General features: G+C 46.4%; 2 pseudogenes; one reads left to right on the top strand and one right to left on the bottom strand.

The window, feature by feature from the left end:
• The first annotated feature begins 442 nt into the window (after positions 1 to 442).
• Positions 443 to 6480, top strand: LOC144108683 (uncharacterized; annotated as a pseudogene).
• A 2045-nt stretch (positions 6481 to 8525) lies between these two features.
• Positions 8526 to 11931, bottom strand: LOC144108682 (uncharacterized; annotated as a pseudogene).
• Positions 11932 to 24165: the final 12234 nt, after the last annotated feature.

Here is a 24165-nt window from a genome sequence, read left to right as displayed (position 1 = left end):
TATGTTGCAAGCGGCCGCCACAAGGATAGCTAGCTACTGCCTGAAGTGGAAAGGAGGAAAAAGGAAACGGTAAGGGCAGCAGGTTTTTGGCGCATACGGCAGCAACGTTCTTAAACAGTTTCAGTTTCGCAGCTCCGTATACACCTTTTCAAGGCCTACCCTTGAACCAGCGCGCCTGCGCTGCCGTCCCTGGTGTTGAGGGTATCCTACCATAGCTGCCACCTCTCTCCGAGCTGTGACATCGCCGACTCGCCTAGCGGTTCCACGGCCCTGTGTGTGGTTTTCGAAGCGGCGTGCTTCTACTATGTCGTACTCTAATCGAAAATCATCTGGCCGGAACTGCGCTGTCTACGGCTGCACTAACAACCAGCGCAAAAGAAACATTCTAGGCATCATCGTGTGCCCACAGCACAGCGTTCCGCGAGAGGAGTGTCGATGCGATATGTTTACTTTGCATCGTTTCCCCACGTCGCCTGCACTGCGGCAGCAGTGGATCGCTGCCGTAAACAGGAAGAACTTTGACGCGCCAGAAGCCTCCCGTGTGTGCTCGCGACACTTCGTCGGAGGAAAGAAGACGGAGGAAAACGCTGTCCCCATGCTGGATATGGGCTACGAGAAGAAAGTAAGTTTCCGTCGTCTTTCGCTCGCGACCCAGATGAGCGCACACGCTTCTGCTACGACGATTTACCAGCATCTTTTTTCAGGTGGTTGTTGGACGCCGCCGCCTAGTCAGACAGACGTACACACCGCAACCGAAGAAGGTACGCTGTGATGTTTCACGTCCATATTTCACGTACATTTTGAAAGTGTGACAGCCCGTGCCTCTTTGTAGATGCGGAGATCGACTGGCGCCAAGACTGGGTTGTGCAGCGATGCTGGACAGATAACTGACGTTGGCGCGCAAGCGTGCCCAGATTTAGTAAGTTTATTATCTTCTGACTGTTACAGTGCAGGCGCAACGAAATAATCAAAAGAGAGAATGGCATGCTCGTTTAGGTTTTGGAGCTTGCGCGGTTGAGCGACATCGCGAATCGCCGAAACCAGACGCACGTTACTTTACTTTTTCATGTGCTTCGGAAATTACCTGCCGTTTTTTTTTTGCACTGTTTCATAGCCAGACAAGTACCATTGAAAGGCCTCTACCTCGTGGGCAGAAGAGTTTATAAGTGCACGTGCAGCATTAAGTGAATGCCCTGAAAAATGTTCTCTTCCTCTCCTGTACGTGGGTGCATAATTTACATACTAGACTGTGCTGGTATTATGTTTCGGCGTAGTTAACTTACCAGAGGGTGCTTCTTTCAGACAAATTCTTTCCTCCAGCTGAAATGACACATAGTTATCCATCTAGGGTGAAATTGACATTTTTAATGATGCCTCTGCATTCATGGTGAATGTGGCTGTGTAAATGTCACAGGTTACGAGGAAAGCACTAAATGGTAAAATTGTTATTTTTGTGCAGTCCATGGCTGATGATAAGGATGCTGATACACCACTTGAGGAGTACGAGGCTTGCTTGGTAAGTGAAAACCTTGCATACCACTTAATGTCCACAACTTTCACATTCTGGAGCACATTTGTGTGCATGTCATGGCATCATTAATTGCTCGCAGCTACACCCTCCTAAGTCATTAAATCATGCCCTTGTGATACGTTTGTAATCATTGTTAGGTCTAAAGTAATGCAAATGAAAGCTCTTCTAAACATTTTTTCTTTTGTAGAAAGTTGCGCAGGCATATCAAGTAGGAACTATCTGTACTGTCGAGGACAAAAGTTTGCGGGATGAGAGTTTTTGGAAAAACGTTTATTGTAGCTTCACCTCGCTGCCAAGTCGCCCGATATTGCTACCGGCGGAAGGGGCATTTAGGCCTTTAACACCTTCATGCAATATTCATTCATTCATTAATTCATTCCAAGAACTCAAGTCCCACAAAAATTTGTCTGCGATAGTACAGCTTGCGTCAGTATATCCACTAAGGCAGGATGCAGTCATCCTAATGTTTCCTTCCGCAGTCCGCATCTAACGCTTAAGGTGCCAGAAGGCAGCGTCATTAAATGCCTTATATGATACAAGCTGAGAGAGAAGTTCATACTCATGCGGGCATATCTCAACTGCTAATAAATACAGACTTTGTTCAGAATGGAAACTTTGAAATACAACACCATTGTGTAGTTTGGAGCAAGGGCTAGTTTCACTTCATAACTGCATGGTGGCCGACTTTGTGCATCATAGCAACACATACCGATATGTCACTGGCTCATAGGCAGAGGTGTTTCTGTATAAGTGCACACACAGCATTAGGTGAATACCCTTTTTTATTTTTGCTGCCTTGTATGTATGCATGTAACTTGCGCACCTTAGTGTATTGGTATTTTATTCGGCCCTGTTCATCCACCCAACAGTACACGTGAATACCCTTTTTTATTTTTGCTGCCTTGTATGTATGCATGTAACTTGCGCACCTTAGTGTATTGGCATTTTATTCGGCCCTGTTCATCCACCCAACAGTACACGTTCCAGCTTTCAATGCATCTAGAGTAAAATGTGGGTTGCCTGACTGACAGCGCATTGACATCTAGGTTAGGTGTAAAGGCCAGTTTCACCACAGAACTGCATAAATGGTTGAGCTGGTGCTAGATAGCAACATTATAAGCATAACTCTGACCAAAAGGCCACTGGTCATCAATATGCAATGCTCATACCGATAAAATAGTAATAAAAATCTGAAGTGCTGCTGTAACCCTTTTCTCCTGGCGCTAAATCAGACATTGGGTCCCAACACTATGATGCATTAAACTGCTAATACCCATCTGTAACCTATCTTAGTGCATATTAGATAAAAAGTAGTCAGTGTGAAGCGAAACACTGTAAAATATGTCTTGCATTTTGTCAAGGGTTGAATTCTGTACCAGAAAATGGATTTAGCTTGCATAATGGAAACTAGCGGCGACAAATATGCATGCTGCAACACATTTTTTATTTTATAAATGAATTAAAACCACACATTGGTAACTGCACTTTAATCTGAATTGATACAGGCACCCGATGACATGGTCGAGGAGCCAAAATCAGATGAAGTGGCAACTGCCGTGGTAAGTGCTTTCCCAGGTGCCTATGTTAGCACTAAGTTCCACATTAGTTCTAACAAGCGAATGTGCTTAGTACTATGATCAACAGTTGGTGCGCATTTTTCTTCGATGCAGGTAGTGCCCGACATGGCCGAGGAGGCAATTCTAGACCAAGTACTAATACCTACTATGGCAAGTGCACTCCTATAATCTGCAATCTGTTGTTTTAGTTGGCTGCGCTCAGAATGCACGTGCCGTGACATATTCAGCACTTGTGCTTCAATTTATGATATGGAGGTAACAAGGACTTTAGTGCGTAAGCCCTAATCCAATGGGTACAAATCCCGAGCAAAATTGTTCGTTGTCTGTCTTCCGTGAGCTCTCCGTCCCGCGACATTGTTCACTCTGTAATCTCCTACAAAGAAAAAAATGTGTGCTTTCGCACTGACTTGAATGTAGTAAACGTTCTCCGTGTGCTTTTGTATATGTTTAGTAGACGACACTTGTAAGGTCGCGCTAAAATGTAAAGATTTGCGGCTAGGTAAATAAGTTCTCTTCCCATACCTGTCTTCAAATGTTTGGGGAAAAAGCTCGAAGGTCATCTTGCATATCAGAAAGCATACTGGGTGCTACTGCACATAACACTGCTGCTCACACTGAATGCACAACATTTTTCCATAATGCAGGCAGCTGCTGAAACGGCCGAGGAGATGACGGAGGATGAATTGACACCTGCCGTGGTAAGTGCCCGCCTGCCTCCAGCTGTGTGCTCTTCTCTGAGTGTTAATGTCATGGCTAAGGGCAGACGGTTACACCCAGAACGCGCCCTCCCCGAAATCCAATTACAGTGCGTCTCTTTGAGATGCTGATGATTGGTGCCTCAGCCTGTGTAGAACTAGTCTGTGCATTGAAGATAATAGCAGCACGCAATATGACAAGCGTGCACTCTAGGACAAGTATCACACTGCCAGAAATACTCGATGCACATTGTTTTTTATTATTCAGGCAGCACCAGAAATGGCTGATGACGGGATCCCAGATGAAGCAGCACCTGCCATGGTAAGTGGCAACATGCATATGTGCCCTCCATGGTACAAAGCTTTCATCAAAGCTGATGGAAAATGGTTGCATTCATTATGCACAAGCTGTGACATGCACAAATATGTATCATTGACAAAATACAGGTTGCCAGCGCCAGTACGTTTTCCCAGTGCTAAAGAGCTGAGCATGTAGAAGCGTATCCGCACTAACAACACACAGCAGTGAAGTCTCGTGTAAGGCACTAGCAACTCACCATGACAGGTGCAGTGCGCTCACAAAGAAATTAAGAGAGATTAAGAGCTTCATTTCATATAAAATTCATATACAAGAGAAGTAAATAATTCAAAATGTAAACTTATGAAAGGGTGGTTGCCAAGTGATATTTGGGCCAAGCAGTTTTATTGGTTTAAGAAATAAAATCAGGATGATCTCTGTTCATGGAGATTACCTTTTAGTGCGCTAAATGTGGCGTGATGTGGAGGCAATGATTTTTGAACTCGTATGACTAAAGGTATTGCTGGAGATCATATCGTAAGCTTTTTAGTGAGCACATTTTCCACAAGCCTCCATCATGTTCTGATGATGAGAAGTGCCAGTCCCCAATGTGCGCCACAGTTCTTTACACCTCAGCAGAAACAATTTTGCTACCAATTTTATGAATAGAACCTTTGGCACGCGTAGAGAAACTTAAGGAGTGGTCTATTGTCGAATTGTCATGGTTGCCACGGGTTGGGTCCACTATGAAAGCAAACAAGTTCATGCTGATGGAAGTCCAAGCGGCCACAAATAGCTGCTGCGCAGCTGAAGAATTCAAGGCGCTAGTTTGAAATGGAGGAGCCATTTTATTACTGGAATGCATTTAAAATGTGTCCTCCAATGGTTCAGCCTCTAAGGTGTTACTTAGGGCTCAGAAAAAACTCAAAAGCTGATTCAAAAATATGTGCAGCTCACAAGCTGTAGTCGGGGAATGCAGCTCTGCGTAGGTTTACCATCCACACCAACATGCAGACCTGGCAACTTACAGCCCCTTTTTCTTTGCAATAAGAAGAGATTTGTTTATGGCCAACGAGTTTCTTATTACTAGTCAGGGAGGAGGTAAAAGGGTTCCGGCAGATGTGGCATGCTGATGACTTTTGTGCTTGAACTTATGCCTAGCTTGCCTAGTGGGATGCAGATGTTTCGAAAGTACTTCAGGACTATTTCTGGCAAAGGTGCATGTGTAGTTTTGGATAATCACGAGACTGTAACCAATGTATTGGTGCATTGTTTTGTTATTTCATGCGCTAGTAACTCTTGCAACTTTCTTTCTATGCAGGAGCAATCTCCTGAAGTGAGAACTGCTTCAACTCAGTGGGAGGACCAGAACAATGAACATAGTTACTGCCAACGTGGTCTAGGCACATTGTCAAATAAACAGCAGCTATCTGCTGCAACGTTAGGAGAAGACGACTGTGTCTTTTATACAGGGCTGGGTAAAACACACTTCCAAAATTTGGTCACAGCAGTGAAAGTAGAGTCGAGGAAGCTCTTCACTGTGCTCCCCTATGAATATCGGCTGCTGCTCACTCTAATGCGACTGCGCCTTGGCCTTCTCTATGGGCACTTGGCTAGAATATTTCAAATATCAGTAGGGAGTGTCTGCAACATTTTCAGGCATGTACTGTCGGTGCTGTGCACCATTATGGAAAAAGTCGTAACTTGGCTACCGCGATCAATAATCCGAAACAGTATGCCCAAGTCATTCATTGACAACGGATACGACACAACAACATGCATTGTCGACTGCTCCGAAATAAACCTGCAGCGGTCAAAAAAAACTGATGCCAAGGGCGCAAACCTATAGTAGCTACAAGGCGCACAATACTGTGAAGTTCCTTATTGCCATAGCACCAGATGGGTACATAATGTATGTGTCTCCAGCTTATGGAGGACGTGCATCAGTCAAATATATTACAAAAGACTGCAAGCTGGAGGACTATCTCGGCCCAGGAGATGAAGTCATGGCTGAAAGAGGCTTCACCCTGACAACAAGCATGATTATTCAAGGGGTGAAGCTTAACGTGCCTGCGTTCACAAAAGGTAAGGGTATCGTGTAAACATGCTATAATGAATGGCTCGATTGCCTCATGGATATGTCATTTTGCAGGGAAATCTCAACTCAGTGAAGAGGAAGTCACCAGGACGAGAAGGATAGCTTCCGTGCGCATTCACGTGGAGCGCGCCATAAACAGGATTAAAACCTACAGAATATTTAAGCAGGCCCTGCCCATCATGTCCAAGAAGACGATAAGCGATATGATTCTTGTTTGTGTAGGGCTTTGCAATCTCAAAGTCCCTTTAATTGCTACCAGAAGAGAGCCCACAACTGAGTAGATTTGTGCCATGTACCAGGGGCGTAGCCAGGGAAGTGGGGGGGGGGGTCTTACGGGGCTTCAGCCCCTCCCTCCCGACTCCCTCCCGAAATTTTTTCGAACTGTCCCGCACCGCTGACCAAAACAACCACCGGCGCCCGAAGTCATTCTGGATTTTGTCATCAAGTGTTTTTCAGACTAGAAAAGACATTTTGGCGCGCACATGGCTAACTCTGGTTGGATTTCTTGGCAACGCCCGTGCACCTGGAGTCATGTAACGCAAGGGGCCCCATCCTAGCACTAACTTTCAAGGACCTATCGATGGCTCGCTGTTGCGACTAAAATTTCGGTGCAATTACTCGCAATACATGACCGGTGACAGCTGCTGCTGCGCAGTACACAGGAACGAAGGACAGCGTCATTCAGAATTTTTCCTGCCCGTTGCATATGTGCAAAAATGTAAAGGTTCTTGAACGACAAACATTCATTAAAAGATTCGTCCTCTACTTGCTAATTTCATCGCCTTTACGTTTTTTCATATCAGCGGCATGCATGCACTGCTTTGCTGGTTCCATATAGTTTTAGACTTCGTGTGATTTTTTCTTTACCTCTTAAATACGCAAAAACATGGAAGCACTGGTATTCGTTATGTCTCCCACGAGTGAACGGTAAGGGGACAGTTGGTATGACATGATTACAAGACATAAAACTGAGCAGGGACAAGACACAGAAGGGAAGCATAAAGGACGAGCTCGTCCTGTTTGCTTCCCTGTTGTGTCTTGTCCCCTGCTCAGGTTTATGTTTTGTAATCATGTCTGCCACGATTTTTAAGACATACGAATACATTCTTTTATTTTAAAAAAATACATATTACACTTGTCTAGACAGTGCGCAGCGTTATCTAATACACAATAGCATTGTCAATGGCAATACAGTTATTATTGTTGCATTTGATTCTTCCACAAATTCTGTGAGGAGGCCGCGCTGCAACATGAGCCCCCGCCCCCCCCCCCCTCCGGAACAAAATTTCTGGCTATGCCACTACCAAGTACAAGAGTATGTGTGGAAAGTGGACGAAATAAAGTAGCCATACCATATGGCTGGAGCCATGTTGCAGTAGCCTTCCAAACTGAAACTTGGAAAGGACCTCATTCAAAGCAATGACGTAGCTGGCATTTCAAAAATTGCACCTTACACGTACTCAAAATTTGTCACTAATACCTTAAAGAAGAGGTCATTCTAATCCCCAATGTGCATATGAAGCAAAGAACCGGCAATGCAAATGTGGGGACACTGCACACGTGCACGTGGCCTTACTTCACATCATTTTCTAGATTGGTACTGCTCGCAGCCAATGTCAACACTGGTCCCAGCTGACTGGACTGCAAGGTATTTGAACTTGAGGTGTTTCACACACACAGTTTTCCAGTTTATGAATGCACAATAACTGTGGAACTAAATGGATTCATCTGTTATTAAAAGGCCTTATTATGGTGCTACACTCATTGAAATGGGTTTGGTCACTTTCTAATAACATTGTGCCATTTGTGCAAGCAATGCAATGTGCACTTATTTACACATATATCCCAAATGGTGAACACAATGGCCATAAGCAATGCACACACGAAACAAGTGGAAACTCTAGACATCATTACACGTAACAGTGCATTGGTCATAGAGATATGGATTATAACAATGGTTTGGCACTGAGCAGATCTGACGCTCTATAGATCACACAGAGCAACAATTAGGCCACAACTTTTGAATACCTGTCTTGAACCTGGAATCAATTCATGAATTGCAGGGTTTGTTTATGGTTTATGGGGGTTTAACGTCCCAAAGCGACTCAGGCTATGAGAGACGCCGTAGTGAAGGGCTCCGGAAATTTCGGCCACCTGGGGTTCTTTAACGTGCACTGACATCGCACAGTACACGGGCCTCTAGAATTTCGCCTCCGAATTGCAGGGTTGCCTACTGTGCAAGCACACTTCAGATATACAGTATCTCGCACTTTAAAGGAGGTACTGGATAATACTCAAGAATATTTATTCCAGTAGCAATCCCATTTCAAACACCAAGTTCACAGAACCTTGAGTATTCTGCGGAAATAATGAGCCGTCCAGACACATGGCGCCTTTCCAGTTCTGGCAGGAGGTCACGGAAGTAAAACTGTTGGAGTCGTGGCAAGTTTGATTTCACAAACATGGGTGCAAAAGGCACTTCAACAACAACTTCAGCCTCTATACTCCACATGTAAAAATAACAGAGTTCACTGCCTGTGCACAGCATCTGCAGCTGAACTTGGCCATAATAACCGTTCGGCCCATTTTCAGACAGCGTGTACTTTCCATCAACGTCCTTAACGTCGTGCCTTCCAGAACGCACAAGGTCCAGACAGTTCATCACATGCGGACACTATTTCTAGCACAGCGGCAGCTGCCTCAAGGAGGCCATCGGGAGACGCAGAGAGCCAGGGCATATCCGGACATAATATTGTGCCGCACCGTGTCACACTGTGCCCTGTTTTTTTTACAAATTGTGCACGAGCCACTGCTTCAAATTTCTGGCCATATTTCGTGGCTGCATTGCCAGTAAACGTAGGGCTGATTATGGCATTCACTGCTTTATCACCTGGTGTGCCGCTTTTTTCGGTACTTTTCTCATGCAAGATGCTGTCAATCTAAGGCACCGTGCCATTAGCCAAAGTGGCGCAAATACTGCGCCATTTCCTTTCCCCCAAAAAACCAATTATTATTATTATTATTATTATTTGGCTCCTTGTTTCTTTCTCCAGAGATGCTGCAGCCTTTGGCGATAAGTTAACAAACTTGTTATAAAAGGCGCAGCATCGAAGGCAGCTGGCTGGTAAGTCACTTATGACTTCATGGCTGCCATGTGGTGCTGCCTCTTGCCGAAGTCTGCTGGGCTGCCGTGGTGCTGCATTGAACGTTGCATAAAGCTGTGTGCCTGGAAGTGGAATGAAAGAGCACACCACACTGAAACGAAAATGACTCTGTAACCTCGATCCAGATAGCCTACATTAAGAGGTTAAACTTTTTATGAGCTCTAAATATGCAATAAGGCTGACGTGCTAGCAATACCAAGTTAGGTTTTTCAGCCTGCAAAGACCTAGAAGCATTTCCAAGTAGCAAGGAAAATTGTACTACAAAACACATGAGAGGAATCTGAGGCCAAACGTGCATTTGGCTTTGCACAAAACCATGCATGGGAATATTTAGCATGTGCCATTTACTCAGCACGCAGCCAAGTAAGACAGCAGTTTAAAAAAGCTGAGCACAATAATAAAATGGATGATACCTGGACTATTGAAGAGCTCGGGATATCCTGACTCCTCATGCATTTTCTTCAATTCCTCTTCTGATAGTGGCGCTTTAACAGGCACAGTCTTTGCCTGAACTTCAGGGTCGACTGTTTTTTCCTTCAACTTGAAGTTTATCTGGTCAAGTCTACTGGGCTCAACGTTGCGTTTTGTACCTCTGTTCCACTTTGCGGCAGCGTCTGTACAGGCCCTTCCAGTGAAGCCACGAGAAACGGCACAGTCCACTTTCCACAGTACCGCTCCCACGTGGCTACACACTCTTGCCTGTCCAGCCATGCAGGAGCAACCATCACGCAGAACTTCGCCTGTGCTCTTTGCCGACAGCCACACTTGATGTGGCATGCTACTTACAGCCTGTGAAGGCGTCACTTCAGATTTTAGCACCACAATGTCACCACTCACTCTGTGTGCAAGTACTTTCCTCACCCACCCTGACTGCAAGTAATTGTATGACTCTAATGATTTGTATGCTCTTACTTCAAACAGGTCACATGCTTTTGTCTGCACTAAGTAGAACACAATGTCGGGCCCCCTAATCTCTGACCAGTCGCGCATGTCTTCTGACCAGTCTTTGATGTCATCTGGGTGGGTGTACGTCATGGTTTCTGCAAATGAAAAGAGCACATAATCACTGTTGGATTACTCTTCCATAATAGTTTCTAGATGTTGAATTAAGAAAACTGCTTTTTACTAAGCAATGCAAATCAGCTGTCTCGAGGAGACAATTTCAACAAAGCATTGTAATCATAACCTGTATCAAACATGATAAGAACATTATCTCCAAGTTATGCACATGTTGTGGGCAGACATTCTTTTCAACATAACCACTGCGAATTTCTCACTATGCCTTATGGCACACTTCATGAATAAAAAAAATGCATGGGCCAGCCCACCTTGCCTTCTAGACATTATTAGTGGTTAAATGCCCAATGCAGTACCTTACCCTTTATCCAACTATGCAGTTAAATGAAGCAATGTACCAGTACACACAGCAATCTCGTAGCAGCCATTACTAGCTACCAGCAAACTTTGCGGCAAAGAAACTTCCATTCAAAGACATTTTTCAAGGAACACTTTTCAGTCACACGAAGCATTATCACCACGCACCAACTTTCGCTTCTCCAGCCGTACGGCACGCAAAAAACGCGAGTACGTGTAAACAAACTCTCATTTCGCTGACATGAACACACGGGTGTGGCAGCGACGTTTGCGTTTTTTACTCAAGAATATGCGTCCATTAAAGTACGCTCGGCATACCAGCACTAACAAGATTAAGTGCAAGCAAGAGCGTGCTCTTTCTTGACGCCGTGGCGTTCACAGGTTATGCGAAAGCGGGTGCCATTCTTCTCGGTGTCTTAAATCGGCGTTACCCTGCGCGGGGGCTCGCTGGTTAGGACGCTTGACTGCTAATCACGAGGCAACGGGGTCGATACCGGACGCGGCGGCCACGTTTCCATCGGAACAAAACGCAAAGTTCTCGTGTACTGTGCATGTTAACGAGCCACAAGTGATCGAAACTATCTGAAACCTTCCACTATGGCGTCCCTCATAGCCGATGTCGCATTGGAACGTTAAATTCCTTAAAAAAAATCTGTCTCACCCCTAACGCTTCGTCTCCCAAAGATCGTTAGCGAGTTTCTCTCCTTGGCGACTAATACTATGTTACTTTTGCAACACATCATCCAAAAGCGCAACTATTCACTGATTACTTAGCTAGTTGTGCCCGCAGAATTAGTGTCTGCCAGCACATTCACTTCCTCAAACCGAAGAGTGGCTACACTAAACAATAGCTATCAATGTGTCTCCGTTATGCGCATTATTAATACATCATGAACCTGCACCTGGGCTATCAGCCAAAAGATGACTCAAGAATAGTTTCGAACGTTACTGAATGCGCACAATGGATAAATTTGCTCCCGAATATGCGCAGCTTCGCAACATGATGAGGCGTGGCTGCACACAAACACTGCTGCCCACAAAGGAATGAGTACGCAGTAAAAACACTCACCACTGATCAGCACATGTCGCGACGAACTCGACGCACTCGACGAGGCGCAGGCACCGCGGGCTTCGTTCTCGGTGCCCATCACGATCGCGTTATCAGAGAGCACCTAGTTGTTATTCACGCCCCGCGCAGGGCAAAGGCAGTGGACAACACATCAGCAAAAACAAACGGCAAAAATCAGGGATGCTGAGCGGTCACAGAAACTTTGGTTGCGCATGCGAAGCGAGGCACGCCAGCAGTAGTAAATTTGCTGTCACAGCTCAAAATGGCACTCATACTTCTTTTTGACGTTAGGCGGCGCCAAAATGCTAACATGGCGCTGCGCAGAAGGGGGATTTTGAAAAGGTCTATACTCGCCGCTTGCTGGCGTGCCTATCGTGGACGTCGCTGGAACTAACGGCGCTGCAGTCGCGCTTTTCTTAGGGTGCCTCGGGCGCTGGCATCGAGGCACCCTAGCTTTTCTACACATCTTGCGCGTCGTCCGCTATGCCCTCGTAAAGGCGGGTGGCGGCGCGCCCATACCTGCAAGTAAATTATTTTTTTTTCCGGCGTGACCGATCAATAATATGGCATAACTGCCTTTGATACGTGGCGAAAATCTGTTCCGCTTGGAGGGCACAAGGGTGGAACCACAGGGGCTGGGACGAGCGATATTTGAACGAGGCACAAGACGATTCGCGCTTCGCCTTTTAGGTGTCTATCGTCCCAACCTTCTCGTGTGTGTCACTATATATATATGTGTGTGTGTTTTTTCGCGGTTTTAGCACTTCACACTAATCAGTACTTATGACAAAACTGTTTCAGTCCGTAAGTGCTAAGTTGTGTTCTGAACACCCTATTGTACACCGTGCGGCCTACTGATCTGTGCAGCGAAAAAATCTTCTGTTTGTTGTGTACATTAGGTTCAAATAATTGAAGTTTATATGAACAAGGAAAGGCAAACTTGTTTAAATATTTTATTGTGCAGTTCTTTTACGACGCTTCGTTCGTTGAACTGCGCCATTTTTAAAAACAACTAATTTATCCGGCTCTTGAGGAGAAATTAATTTCAAATGTCAGACGCCTCCATTGAAGGAGAAACAAAAACATCTTGCTGCAAAAAGCGTTCCATTTATGGGTGCCTAAAGGGACTATGCAACGAATAAAAACTCACTTGTAAATGTTTTCAATGCTTAGAAATGATGCTAAGAAACATTCACACCAAGTATGAGTATTCAGAACTGAGCCGGAAATTTATTATGAACTTTTAAAAACCATGTTTTTTAAAATTCGCAGGCCGATTGGTGTGCACGTAGTGACCGATTTTGGAACTAAAATCTTGAAACAAAGACGTCACACTACCCATGACGTCGCCAGGCCACCACACGCTCTCCACCACGGCAGCCACGACGTCACGGGCACATTTCGGGTAGCCGTGAAAATCGTCTGCTCGTGCCGTCGCGCGACCCTCTCGGGCAAGCGCAAGCCAGGGCATTGCTTTCGCGCATATGGTTTCAATTTTCCTCTGCTGCCTCCTTCTGTCGGGAGTTCCGGAGCCACACGCACGGCTCTTCGTGCGCACGCATAGGGCTCGATGCCCATCGCGGCCGTAAAGGCGAGCAGTCGCTCCTCGAGGTCCGGATTTATTACTGCTAACTACCACAGATGGCAAGCAAAGAAACCCGACGCGCGCCGCAATCCAGGAAGGCGAAGAGACTGGAGAGATGCCGCCACGCCACCGACGCTGTGCTAACTACCACAGATGGCAAGCAAAGAAACCCGACGCGCGCCGCAATCCAGGAAGGCGAAGAGACTGGAGAGATGCCGCCACGCCACCGATGCTGTGCTGGGGGGCTAGGAGCGATAACCGGAAGTTGCAAAATAAACGTCAGCTGATGACGTTTTCATGGGCGGGGCCCAGTCCCAGAGCTGTTTTCTTTATTTTTTTTTCTGGTGCTCCTCGTGTACGAATTGAGGAGGGAGAAGAGGAGCGTAATTTTTAATCGTCTATATCTTCGCTGTTATTGATGCTAGCTCAAACATTCTTGCACTGAGGTGGCGAGTAATCGAATGCTTATCTCTCGTCTGCTTTACGTAATCTCAATTAACTTATTGCATAGTCCCTTTAAAACAGTTTTGCTCTCTTTCTTGCTGACTGCACTTGAGCAGCTACCAACATTTCAGAGTTCACTTTCCTGGAAAAAAGTGCATCCTCATGATAATGTAAAACTTGATCACTTTAGCAGTGACTTCTTCGCAGTGATGATCACAACCGACTGCAGGCACAGAGGACTCTTCAAGTCTGTCTAGCACCTCCCAGAACAGGTCACCAAATACAACGCATTTCTCAGGGGCTTTGTGAACAATGCTCTCCATCTTCTTTATGACTCTGTACAGCCTTAGTGACGGCTCGCGAAGGCATCCTGGCTTGAACGACCTCAGGTAAGTCAAGTGCCTCTGAACAACATCACTTGGGCTGGCGTGTTCAGGAGCCGCCGTCAGCATGACCTGGCAATTGTTACAATACATTGCCTTAGTTATCTTCTTATGCACATATCCTCCTAAGTAATAGAGAACCATTTCTTCTGGTCCGGCTCTTTCATATCCATGGTCGCCCAGGTCATCACTTTCACCCGAAAGGTAGCGGATGCTAAGAAGCTTCCTGCACTGCTTTTTTTCCGCAGCATTCCTGAGCTCCGCAGCAGCCTTTGCCTTTTCTGCGAGGCTGTCATGCAACGACACGAGGACACTTTCAGCGGCTCCAGAACAGTTCCCTTTCACTGCATTCTTCACAGGAGTGAGCAGGGACAAAAGCCTATAAATCTGGCTGAACTGTATGATCGTGGGATGATCATCATTGCCGTGAAAAGAGCGAACAATGCCAAAGAATGTCTGAAAAAGAAAGAAGAAAGCAGGCGAAAAGTTTGTTAGTAATTGCACCCATTTGCAACTTAATTTTCTTTAGAACAGGCTGCCGCTTCTACGCTTCTACTTCAAGAAAATTGCGCTCTTTAGAACAGGCCGCCGCTTACCCAGTGAGCAATAAATCTCATATGGATGTCTTACGGACGTTCAGAACGTCCGCAGAATGTCGAAGGGAGTTCCAGTGCCCATGGGGTTATACTCTGCTACTTCAAGAAAATTACGCAATGTTCACCCTTTCATCATTATGCACGCGTGTGTTACCTCCAAGGGATCTTGGTTCAGCTTGGCCGTCAGCAAATAAGGCACGCCTGCTTTGTGCGGCTCATCAATTATGTCTAAAGCCGACAGCAAGGTCACTCGTAGAGATTCTGTCGTTTGCTGTGAAGCAAATAGGAGCATGTTCCGATGTTGGTGGTTGTGCTCTGTTTCGTCAAGTAGATGGAGGAAGTCCTTGATGACCTGCCCAAAAAAATCAATGATTACTGAGTCAAACCCTTGAGAAGCAAAAGTGTATATCACGACGAAAAGCAACTCAGAGCGCTCCGACTGACATCACATTAAGGAAAAGTACCTCAATCTTCGGCGAGTTCACTCGGATCCCTTCCGCAGGGTGTTTTGTGGTCAGTGCATTGAAAAGATCGTTCATTCTTCTCGTAAAGGCCTCTGTTCCCTCCGTGTGAACGAGTCCTTCAACACGCCCTGTAGACCTGCAGCCCAATGGCAGTGCTCCGACTGAAGAGCTGCAGGGAAAGTATATGTTTGATAACACTATTCCCAACAGTGAACGCGTTGAAATATTTATAAATCTTTGTATAGTTCCCCTCGTAGCTAACCTGCACAGCAAGCCGCACGTTCATTCTCTCCATGTTCGTCGGTTGAACATGAGCTGCCGTCAGTTTATAGACGACCTTTAGGTGTTTCTTCCTTTCTGTCTTGAAGAGCAGTTGATAGTGACTGAAGTCAATATTGCAGTCTCCAGCCTGGAAGTATAGTTGAAAAAATAAGTCGCAAATACAGATTTTCACCTCATTACCTTAAAAGAGCACTGACCCCAAATTTTATTCGTGAGTTACTTGTTTGGTATCATGTGCTGCTTATGCTGCACATGTGGAAATATGGGGGGACAAACCTTTCGCCCCGCCCGCACTCCCACTCCGCGGATGCTGCGTTCCCATTCGCTAACCGCGGAGGGGTTCGTGCTCCAGGGACAAATGGAAGGAACGACACAGCGTTAAGACTCATATGCTATTTATTACACTTGCGATCAATACACAGAGCGGGCCAGCTAGCTACAAAGCATCAACGAAGCATTCCTCGGAAATAGAAGGCTACGTAAGAAGGACTTCCGACTTACCGGCTGGGGCGGGGGCGCGACTTCGGAGGTATTGGCGGCAAACGTTTGTATGTGCCGATAATGGCGGCAGGGTTTTCCCGTGCGCGCCGCATTCTTGAGGCAAATCCATTCCCTAGCATTTGCTGGGGAAGGCAACCAGAGCGCGCGTCTGCTACGCTCGCTTCGCTGCCTGGAACCAGAAGTCCAGCGGCAAGGCGCCACGGATCCCCGTGCGCCTGCCGCGGAAGGTGGCGGGAGCGTGCGGCCGCAACCCTAGCCGCAACCGGTCACGACGCTGGCCGGATCCCGAAGAGCCTCTCTCGTCTCTCCGGTCACGGCCACCTAAATCGGCGCGCGCGGGGCCGCGCGCGCGTGATCGAGGCGGCCGTGCTCCGTTTCCGCAGAATTCCGCGTAACCTACGAGGTGGCGCTCCCGTCGCCGTTCTCTTTCCCTCATGAGGGAGACTTCCCTCCTCGCCCAGCCGGGGGCTGTCCGTCTCGACGGCCGACGATGAAGATGGGCCGCATCGAAATGGAGGGGGGAAACAGGTTCTCCACACACATTAGAAAACATGGACAGCCGTGAGGATTGCGCCAAGATGCTGTTTCGGTTTTCGTTTTCAACAGTCGAACGACGGCTGTGACATAACAGACGCGTTGAGGTCGAGGCATAGAAAAAACTTTAGTATGGTTGCTATACTTCGTCTATTAATTCACATAAACTTTTACGCAAGCCTGCTCAAGAGTCGGAATCCCCAAAAAATGAATAAGCAGCAATTATAGTGCAGTTTTTGCATGACTCACGTGACCTCAGATCGTCTGCTTGTTCGGCTGTTGAAACCGAAACAGCATGAGAGAAAAAAAAACAATCACAGATTATTGAGCTGGCGTAGGTGAATGCCATGTCATGGCTTATATATACTAGTGTCTTGCGCACCATTCCGAATAAAAAAAACATTCAACCAAAAAAATTTGTTTCTCTACTTCAGTTGACGTATTATTATTGAAAGTGTGATCCTTCATGCATACCTGGCAATATCTGTGCTTGAGTAGAAGGTTCAGCACCCATTTTACGATGTGAGGAATGTCACACATAAAATGAAGGTACTTCCCCTCAGGTAGACAAGGATGTTGAATCTTGTGACAAGGAGATGCAATGTTGCCACTGATTTCCATGTGCTGCCACATTGAACGATTATTCCAGCACCATCGCTGACCACCGATATGACAGTCGCTCCATACTTGTGCAGTTGGATAACTGCCTCCAACACAAGTTGCGCCAAAATGTTCCCAGGTGCAGCTCTTTTCGTGGCACCGGTCGCTATAGTTTGCACCCAGATTTCAAGCACAGGCACAAACATAAGAACAAGAGCATGGTCCGCAAGCACTAGTGCTTCCTTCTGAAATGTCACCACAATCGACCAAGCCGTCAATCTTATATGTCGACTTGCTGAAGTTGTACGCCTGGCGCAGTTTTGTTTCATCTAATATCAGAGTTCCAAATCCCTAGCCACCCATTCTCCCACCTAACTGTTTTTTCTGTTGCTTCCAAACAAATGGAGTTGAACCCAAACTTGCAAGGTATGCCTTTAAGGACTTGAGTAAGACGACTCATAGAGGGCAGAGGCATTATCTTCATGTCATAAATAAGCCTGTAAACTCGTGGGCTGGCTATCCACAGTATTAAACAGTTTAACAACCACTCAGCATTCTAGCGCATGCCACATGCTGACTTTGATTTCAGCTGCTTTAATGGTGTCATGAACGCCAGGCACTGCAAAGGTGGAAGATCAACCAGTGCTCTTTCAATTCCTTGATCTGTAACCTTTGAGAGCACTGCTTTCAGTGCCACGACCTTGCTCTGTTTTCTCCAACGCGGCAGTTGCTTGGCAAGCTTCCTCTTCAAGTTCTGCAGCTTCTGGTCCTTCTTAGGTGCTGCCGTTTTCTTCCTCGCGCGCACCTGCCTTCGCAAACGCAACCAACACGCACAGATTAGCTGCTTAGAAAAGCATAAGTGTTTGTGATGAACAGCTTCCGACTTCGTCAGCTGTTCATCAAGATTTGTATTTACTCCTGCACATATATTGAAGCCACCTGTTTCCATCAAAACGTTTTCAAGGTCAGTTACAGAAGCTACAAATTTAAACAGCTGCTTGTGCAGCTTGTTGTAGCCGTTCACGAAGCAGCTATCATTTTCTTCAACAATAACAGCCTTGGGAATCACTAGACGGCTTACCGCTAGCTTTCTGCAGTAGAAAACTGCGCACACCTTCCCAGTTCTTTCGTCCAGTATAATTTCATCTTGCCAGTCCGTAGTTGGTAGAGTCGCAGTGGCCAGGTCACCAATCGTCAGTGCAGTCGACGTAGCACTGGTTTCCGCCGAGCGGGAAAGAGGCTCTTTCGGGATGACTGCCTCTACGCAAGGCTCGCTTGAGGAGGACTACTGTCGCTGCAAGGATATTCACACTTATCCGTCTGCATGACATCACGCGTTTTTGCTGACTTTCGCCTGTATTTCGCAATTTTTGGCTTTGAGAATCGGTCTGGAAGGCCGGGAAAGAGTCGAGGGACGGCACCAGGCGCTAGCGCCCAGTTCTCACGGGGAATTCGGACCTCTTGCCCGTTCACAACGTGCTTGTACTCCTTGATAGTATCTTCATGCTCAAAATGACGCTCACATATCTTAGACGTGTGAGAGAGCCGTCTGTCCTTGTGATGCAACATCTGCTCCCACCTTTCAAATGCGCTTTCATCGTGAGGCGGTTTAAAAAAATGATGACCGGTGGCATTGCTTCTGTTCCGACTTGTGCAGCCGGGCGCAAAGCAGGATGGCATGTTTGTCTCTCGCTTGAAGTCACCAAGTGCACATATTTCACCACAAACACGTTTTCACAACACTAGCAGCACCATAACACGAAAATCCAGCTTGAAAATCTGACTAGCCTGTCGTAACTGCCGCGAGCGAAACTCCCGCGACAGCAGACGATATAGAAAAGCTAGGGTGCCTCGATGCCAGCGCCGCCCGAGGCACCCTACAGAAAAGCTCGACTGTAGCGCCACTAGTTCCCGCGACCGCCACTTTAGCCACCTCCCGAGTGGAGCTGCGAAACTGAAACTATTATGGTGTCTTCGACCGGTCGCTTCACATCGCTCTAGAGCGCTTTGAGAGACGACCGCACATTCGGCTGGTCGAAACCGGGCGCTCTGACTACATTCGGCTGGTTCTTTCTGAGCGCTCGCCTACAGCTCAGAGCGCTCTGACGCGCTCCAAGATGAGCTCACGTGACAGAGCCACTTCCGCTACGTCGCGAAAGCGGTGCGAGTTAACCGCGACGTCCCCTACTCGTAGGCAGAAGCAAGTGTCTGCTTTTGGTGTAGTCACGCAGTTGTAGAGTCCTTGCTGAGTTGTGTTTTGCGTGGGCCGCGCTGTGTGAAACAAAAAATGCCCAAGAGGCGCCGGTTAACTATATACGCTTGGAATGCCGTCTGTGTTGCTGTCACATCTAGCACATGAGAACAGCGATTCCAGCAGCAGCTCAGACAAGGACGACAGTGCTGTCTACAAGGCGATGTTTAAAGAAATCTTCAGCGTGCCACAGTGTGTGCCGAAGGTTGCTGACTACGTCTGCACAGTGGTGCAACACTACTCCGGAGGAGAGGTAAGTGTTTACGCGAGTATGTTCCGATGAGTAATGATGTTTTACAGTTCCGCAGGAATTTCCGCCTGAGACGCCAGGCATGCTATGACCTCATTGCGAAGTTCCAGGAGTCTGAATGCTTCCCGTCGAATAGACACCACGGCGGTTCTCCGGCAAAGACGCCGGAGGAACACATTCTTTCCTTTGTCTGGTGAGCTCCATTTTAAGCACCAAGAAAATGAGAAACGTTAGGTGCGGATGCGAATAATGCGCGTGAAAGATGAAACATTTTTCTGAGCTGCGTGGCTGTTTGTGGATACAAAACAAGATATGCAACCTCACTACTGTATTCATGTCGTACTCATGTTTGCTATAGTTTCTTCCAGTTGAATATGTATTTAATTATAGTATAGTAATAATAGAGTTTATTCCCATCAAAGAGGTATTGTATGCCCTTGAAAAGAGTGCTGAGGAAAAAGAAATCGATGATACCTCTTATTAGATCCCAGCATGTTTTTATTTGGCACACAAGGACATGCTATGAACAAATTTTTAAAGACTGGATGAAAGTAGCAAGGCTTGCTCAGAATAGCTCTACTAAATTAGCATGATTTCTATTCATCTTGTAACTGCAAGAGTGTTTGATAGTGACTGCCGGTTTGGTAAATTATAATTACTGCATTTATTTAACAGGTATGCCGCCAACAAGGCATCGATGCGAGAGTGTTCTGTCCTGTTCAACATGGCATAGTCAACCCAGCTAGGGGTCATAAATAGGGTCCTGGATTTTCTGTGCCAGATAGCTCCGAATGTGATTCACTTTTCATCAGATAAGGACACGTTGGCCGAAGATTTCCGGAAAGTGAGTGTTTAAATCCCTCTTAGCCTACTGTTAAACTTTGAATAACTGATTGCACCAATGCCATGTTCATGATCATTGGGCTTAATGCAGTGTAAACAATGCATATATTTAAATGTTGCAGCATTTCATGCATTAAATTTTCTAGCTTTTGACTTAAGCATGCTGAAGAATGCTCCTTTCTTGCATGTAAAACTGAGGCAAATAGAAAATGCTCAGAAGCAAAAAGTAGTTACCGGTTGGTTTTGCCTAAGCTTGCACACTGCTGTCATGTAACTAAATTGCCCCATTTGCCGCAAAGTTATACCACCATGCTTGAGCAGTTTCACTGACCCACTGACCAACCACGCCGAAGGTCCTGGCTTTCCCATTGTAACTGTGGCTGTCTCATCTTTTACAGCTTGCAGGCTTTCCAAATGTCATTGGATGTATTGATGGAACCTACATACCAATATGATGCCCTAGCAACAAGATCCGGTCTACTTACATAAATAGACATGATCAGGTATCAATAACTATGCAAGGAATATGCGATGCAAGAGAAGGATTTATGGATGTGTTCACCGGGCCACCAAGCAAAGTGCATGATGCACGAGTGTTGAGGCTGTCTCCAGTGCACGAAGACTTGCCTACACTGTGCGAAGTCAACAAGTTCCACATTTTAGGTGATGCCGCTTACCCCATTAGAGAACACTTGTTGACACCATTCAAGCACTACGGGCCAATGACAGCAGCCAAAATTAATTACAACCAGTGCCATGCAACTACAAAGGTGATCATTGAAAATGCTTTTGGAATGCTGAAGCAAAGGTTTCGGCAGCTTCGCTACGTCGAGTTTACAACTGTAGACAAAATAACAAAGTTCGTCGTAGCATCCTGTGTGCTCCATAACATATGCTTGGATGGTGGTGACTTTGACGTCAATGATTTGCTCGCAGATGATGAAAGAAAAGAAAGAAGAATTGATGCTGCCCTTCACAACAGACTCAGCCTAGCAGAGTTAAGGGCAAGTCGACAGCCTGTGTCCGAAATCGAAGGCGCTCTTCGCCGTCTGGGCGAATTGAAGAGAAATTCCTTGGCCGATAACCTCTAAGCTGCATTCACAGAGATCAAATTTTTGTTGTAGAAACATTTATTGCACATCAAATGTTTTTTTTCTTGTCAAATTTGCTTCATCATGAACTCGCCATGCATGCAACCCGTACATATTATTGTATAAAAAGTTTTTGTGTATACTACGTCTTCTCCTTATCCTCTATTCCTGTCCCCTCATCTCTTTCATTTCGTTTCTCCATTCGGCCTACTATCCTTTACTTCTGCTGCCCCAGCTCGGGTGCTTCAGTATTGATGTCAGATGCCGGGGCTAGCAAAAATATTTTTCTTCCTTTTTATTAATATTTTAATAAACCATTTACTATTACTACTTGTTAAAGCGTTTTACAAATGACATGCTTTGATTGTATGAAAAATAATATCAAAGCAAACATTTATTGCATGCTAGAAAAAGTGTTGTATAAATTAATTAGAATCAGTTTCGACGGGGGATGTATCTCCCGTCAAAAGTATTCGGCCCAAGGGGTTTGCTTGTGAGGCCTCCTGTATGCACCCTCAGTTACCATAACCTCTCGAAAAAGGTATGGCTTCACGTCCTCAGTCCTTCCAAGCTTTGGACTGCTAGATGCGCTAGGGAGCCCAACTAAATAGCTTAAAAGCAAACCCCTTGGGGTATAATCTTTTGACAGGGGCTGTACATCTCAAAGCAAGTTCTGGATGCTACTCCTTTTCTGCTAGAGTTTTCAAAAGTGCCTTATGCTCCGAATGAGCTTTTAGCAGCTCTCGATGCCTTCACTTCTTCCTTTGTTCTATATCTTCCTATTTTTAACTTTCTCGCTGTGCAGTTTGTTCATTTCTTCAAAGAACAACTGCATGTGTTGCGTTCTAGAGTTGCTTGGGCGCAACCTCCTGTCGGCTCTTTTTTTCTTGGGCTCTTCGTCCCGCGAATCTGTACCGGCTTAGAATGAACAGTCTCCCCCCAATGATATCAAAGACAGGGTATCATCACAGAACTCTGAGTTTTCCTGGACGTCTGCGCTGGTTGATGGTCGAGGACTCGCTTTACGAGCCGACGCTTTCTTATACCTCACGGTGTCCACACCGCGCAAGACTCCCGGCTCCAAGCTGTCATCTAAAGCCTTCATGGCATCGAACTCTGCTCATATTCCACGCGGCAGCGGAAATTTCCTGGTGTATTATAGTGCTTCTCTTCGTTCCTCTTCCGCTTTGACACAGTCTTGAAGCACGTTTCGCACTGCACAGCAGTGCGGTGAACGCCGAGAATGCCGAACATATCGCACGCAATTTGCTCAAACATAGCTCGCTTGCTGCGAAATTTCTGAAGTGGGCCCACGTCTCTGGCATAGCCTGCATAATAGTCGAGAAGCAGCTCTGTTTGCCGTTCATCCCATGAAGCTGCGTTGGAAAAGGAATAGGTGAAACAAGCTTCTCTGGGCATTTTTGAATTCAAAGTCTCACAATGAAGTTTGAGTGTTGTTTATTTGGTTTAAATATACATTATACCTGGAAATTTATCTTTATTGAGACCTGTTTTATGTATGTTGTTTAACTCCAGGTTAAACTTTCAAGCATGACCAAACAGATATATATTGCCGCGAACATTTGGAGTGTTTGTTCATTCTTCAAATCTGCCGCCACACAACTTTATCGCTTTGTTTGCGACGCAAGACGCGACTAGTATTATCTCGATTGATCGCAGCCAGGTAGAGCTGATTCTATGTTGTTCCGGAATGCTCTAATAACTTTGCACGCTTTATCTCGAACGTTCGCTATCAGCTTTAAATTCAGCACAGCCGACAGCGGCGGGCATTCTGTTCGACGACCGCCGAGCACGCTTGTCGCTTCGCCGCCGCCGAGTGATTCAGTCCCTTTTGGGTGCAAGTCAGCCCAATAAAAAGTTTTCTTTTAGAAGACTCTTTTGTCCGTCTTCATCGCTGCTTCGACTGCCGTCACCACTACGTGACATCTGATGGAGGTGCGGGGTAGCCTTCCATGTTCCGGACGCCCCCTTCAAGTCGTGAAGCCAGCCCTCAGCGCTTCGCACCCGAGGACGAGACAGCAGCTCAGCGAGCCAGCCGACGTCTCCAAGGAGAGGAGCCTGAGTTCGGGACCCTGCCGGACCGCACCAGACAGCGAAAAGACGCTGCTACGAGCACCGCAACCTCGCCGATGATGTCGACACCGATCATACTGCAGCAGCCGCGGGTGCCGCCAACTTTCAATGGATCCCTAGGCGAAGACCCTGAAGAATGGTTGGACAAATTTGAGCGCGTGACGTCATTCAACAAGTTGGATGATGCGGCAAAAATTGAACGTATTTTTCTCATTGGATGGCTCCGCACGCACGTGGTACAAAAACTACGCATCGTCCCTTACGACATGGGAGCTAGTCAAGAGAAAACAATTGAAGGTATTCACCAGTGTCGTGAGGAAAGAAAGAGCCGAACGACTCCTCGAGTCCAGGATCCAGCTTCCGAATGAGCCAGTCCGCGGTTACGTCGAGGAGATGAAGCGCCTATTTCGCCGCGCCGACCCCGAGATGACTGAGCAAAAG

The sequence above is a fragment of the Amblyomma americanum genome, chromosome 10 (assembly GCF_052857255.1).
Source record: "Amblyomma americanum isolate KBUSLIRL-KWMA chromosome 10, ASM5285725v1, whole genome shotgun sequence".
Classification (NCBI taxonomy): domain Eukaryota; kingdom Metazoa; phylum Arthropoda; class Arachnida; order Ixodida; family Ixodidae; genus Amblyomma; species Amblyomma americanum.
The sequence above is the reverse complement of the archived record's forward strand: the minus strand, read 5'-3'. Positions and strand labels throughout refer to the sequence as shown.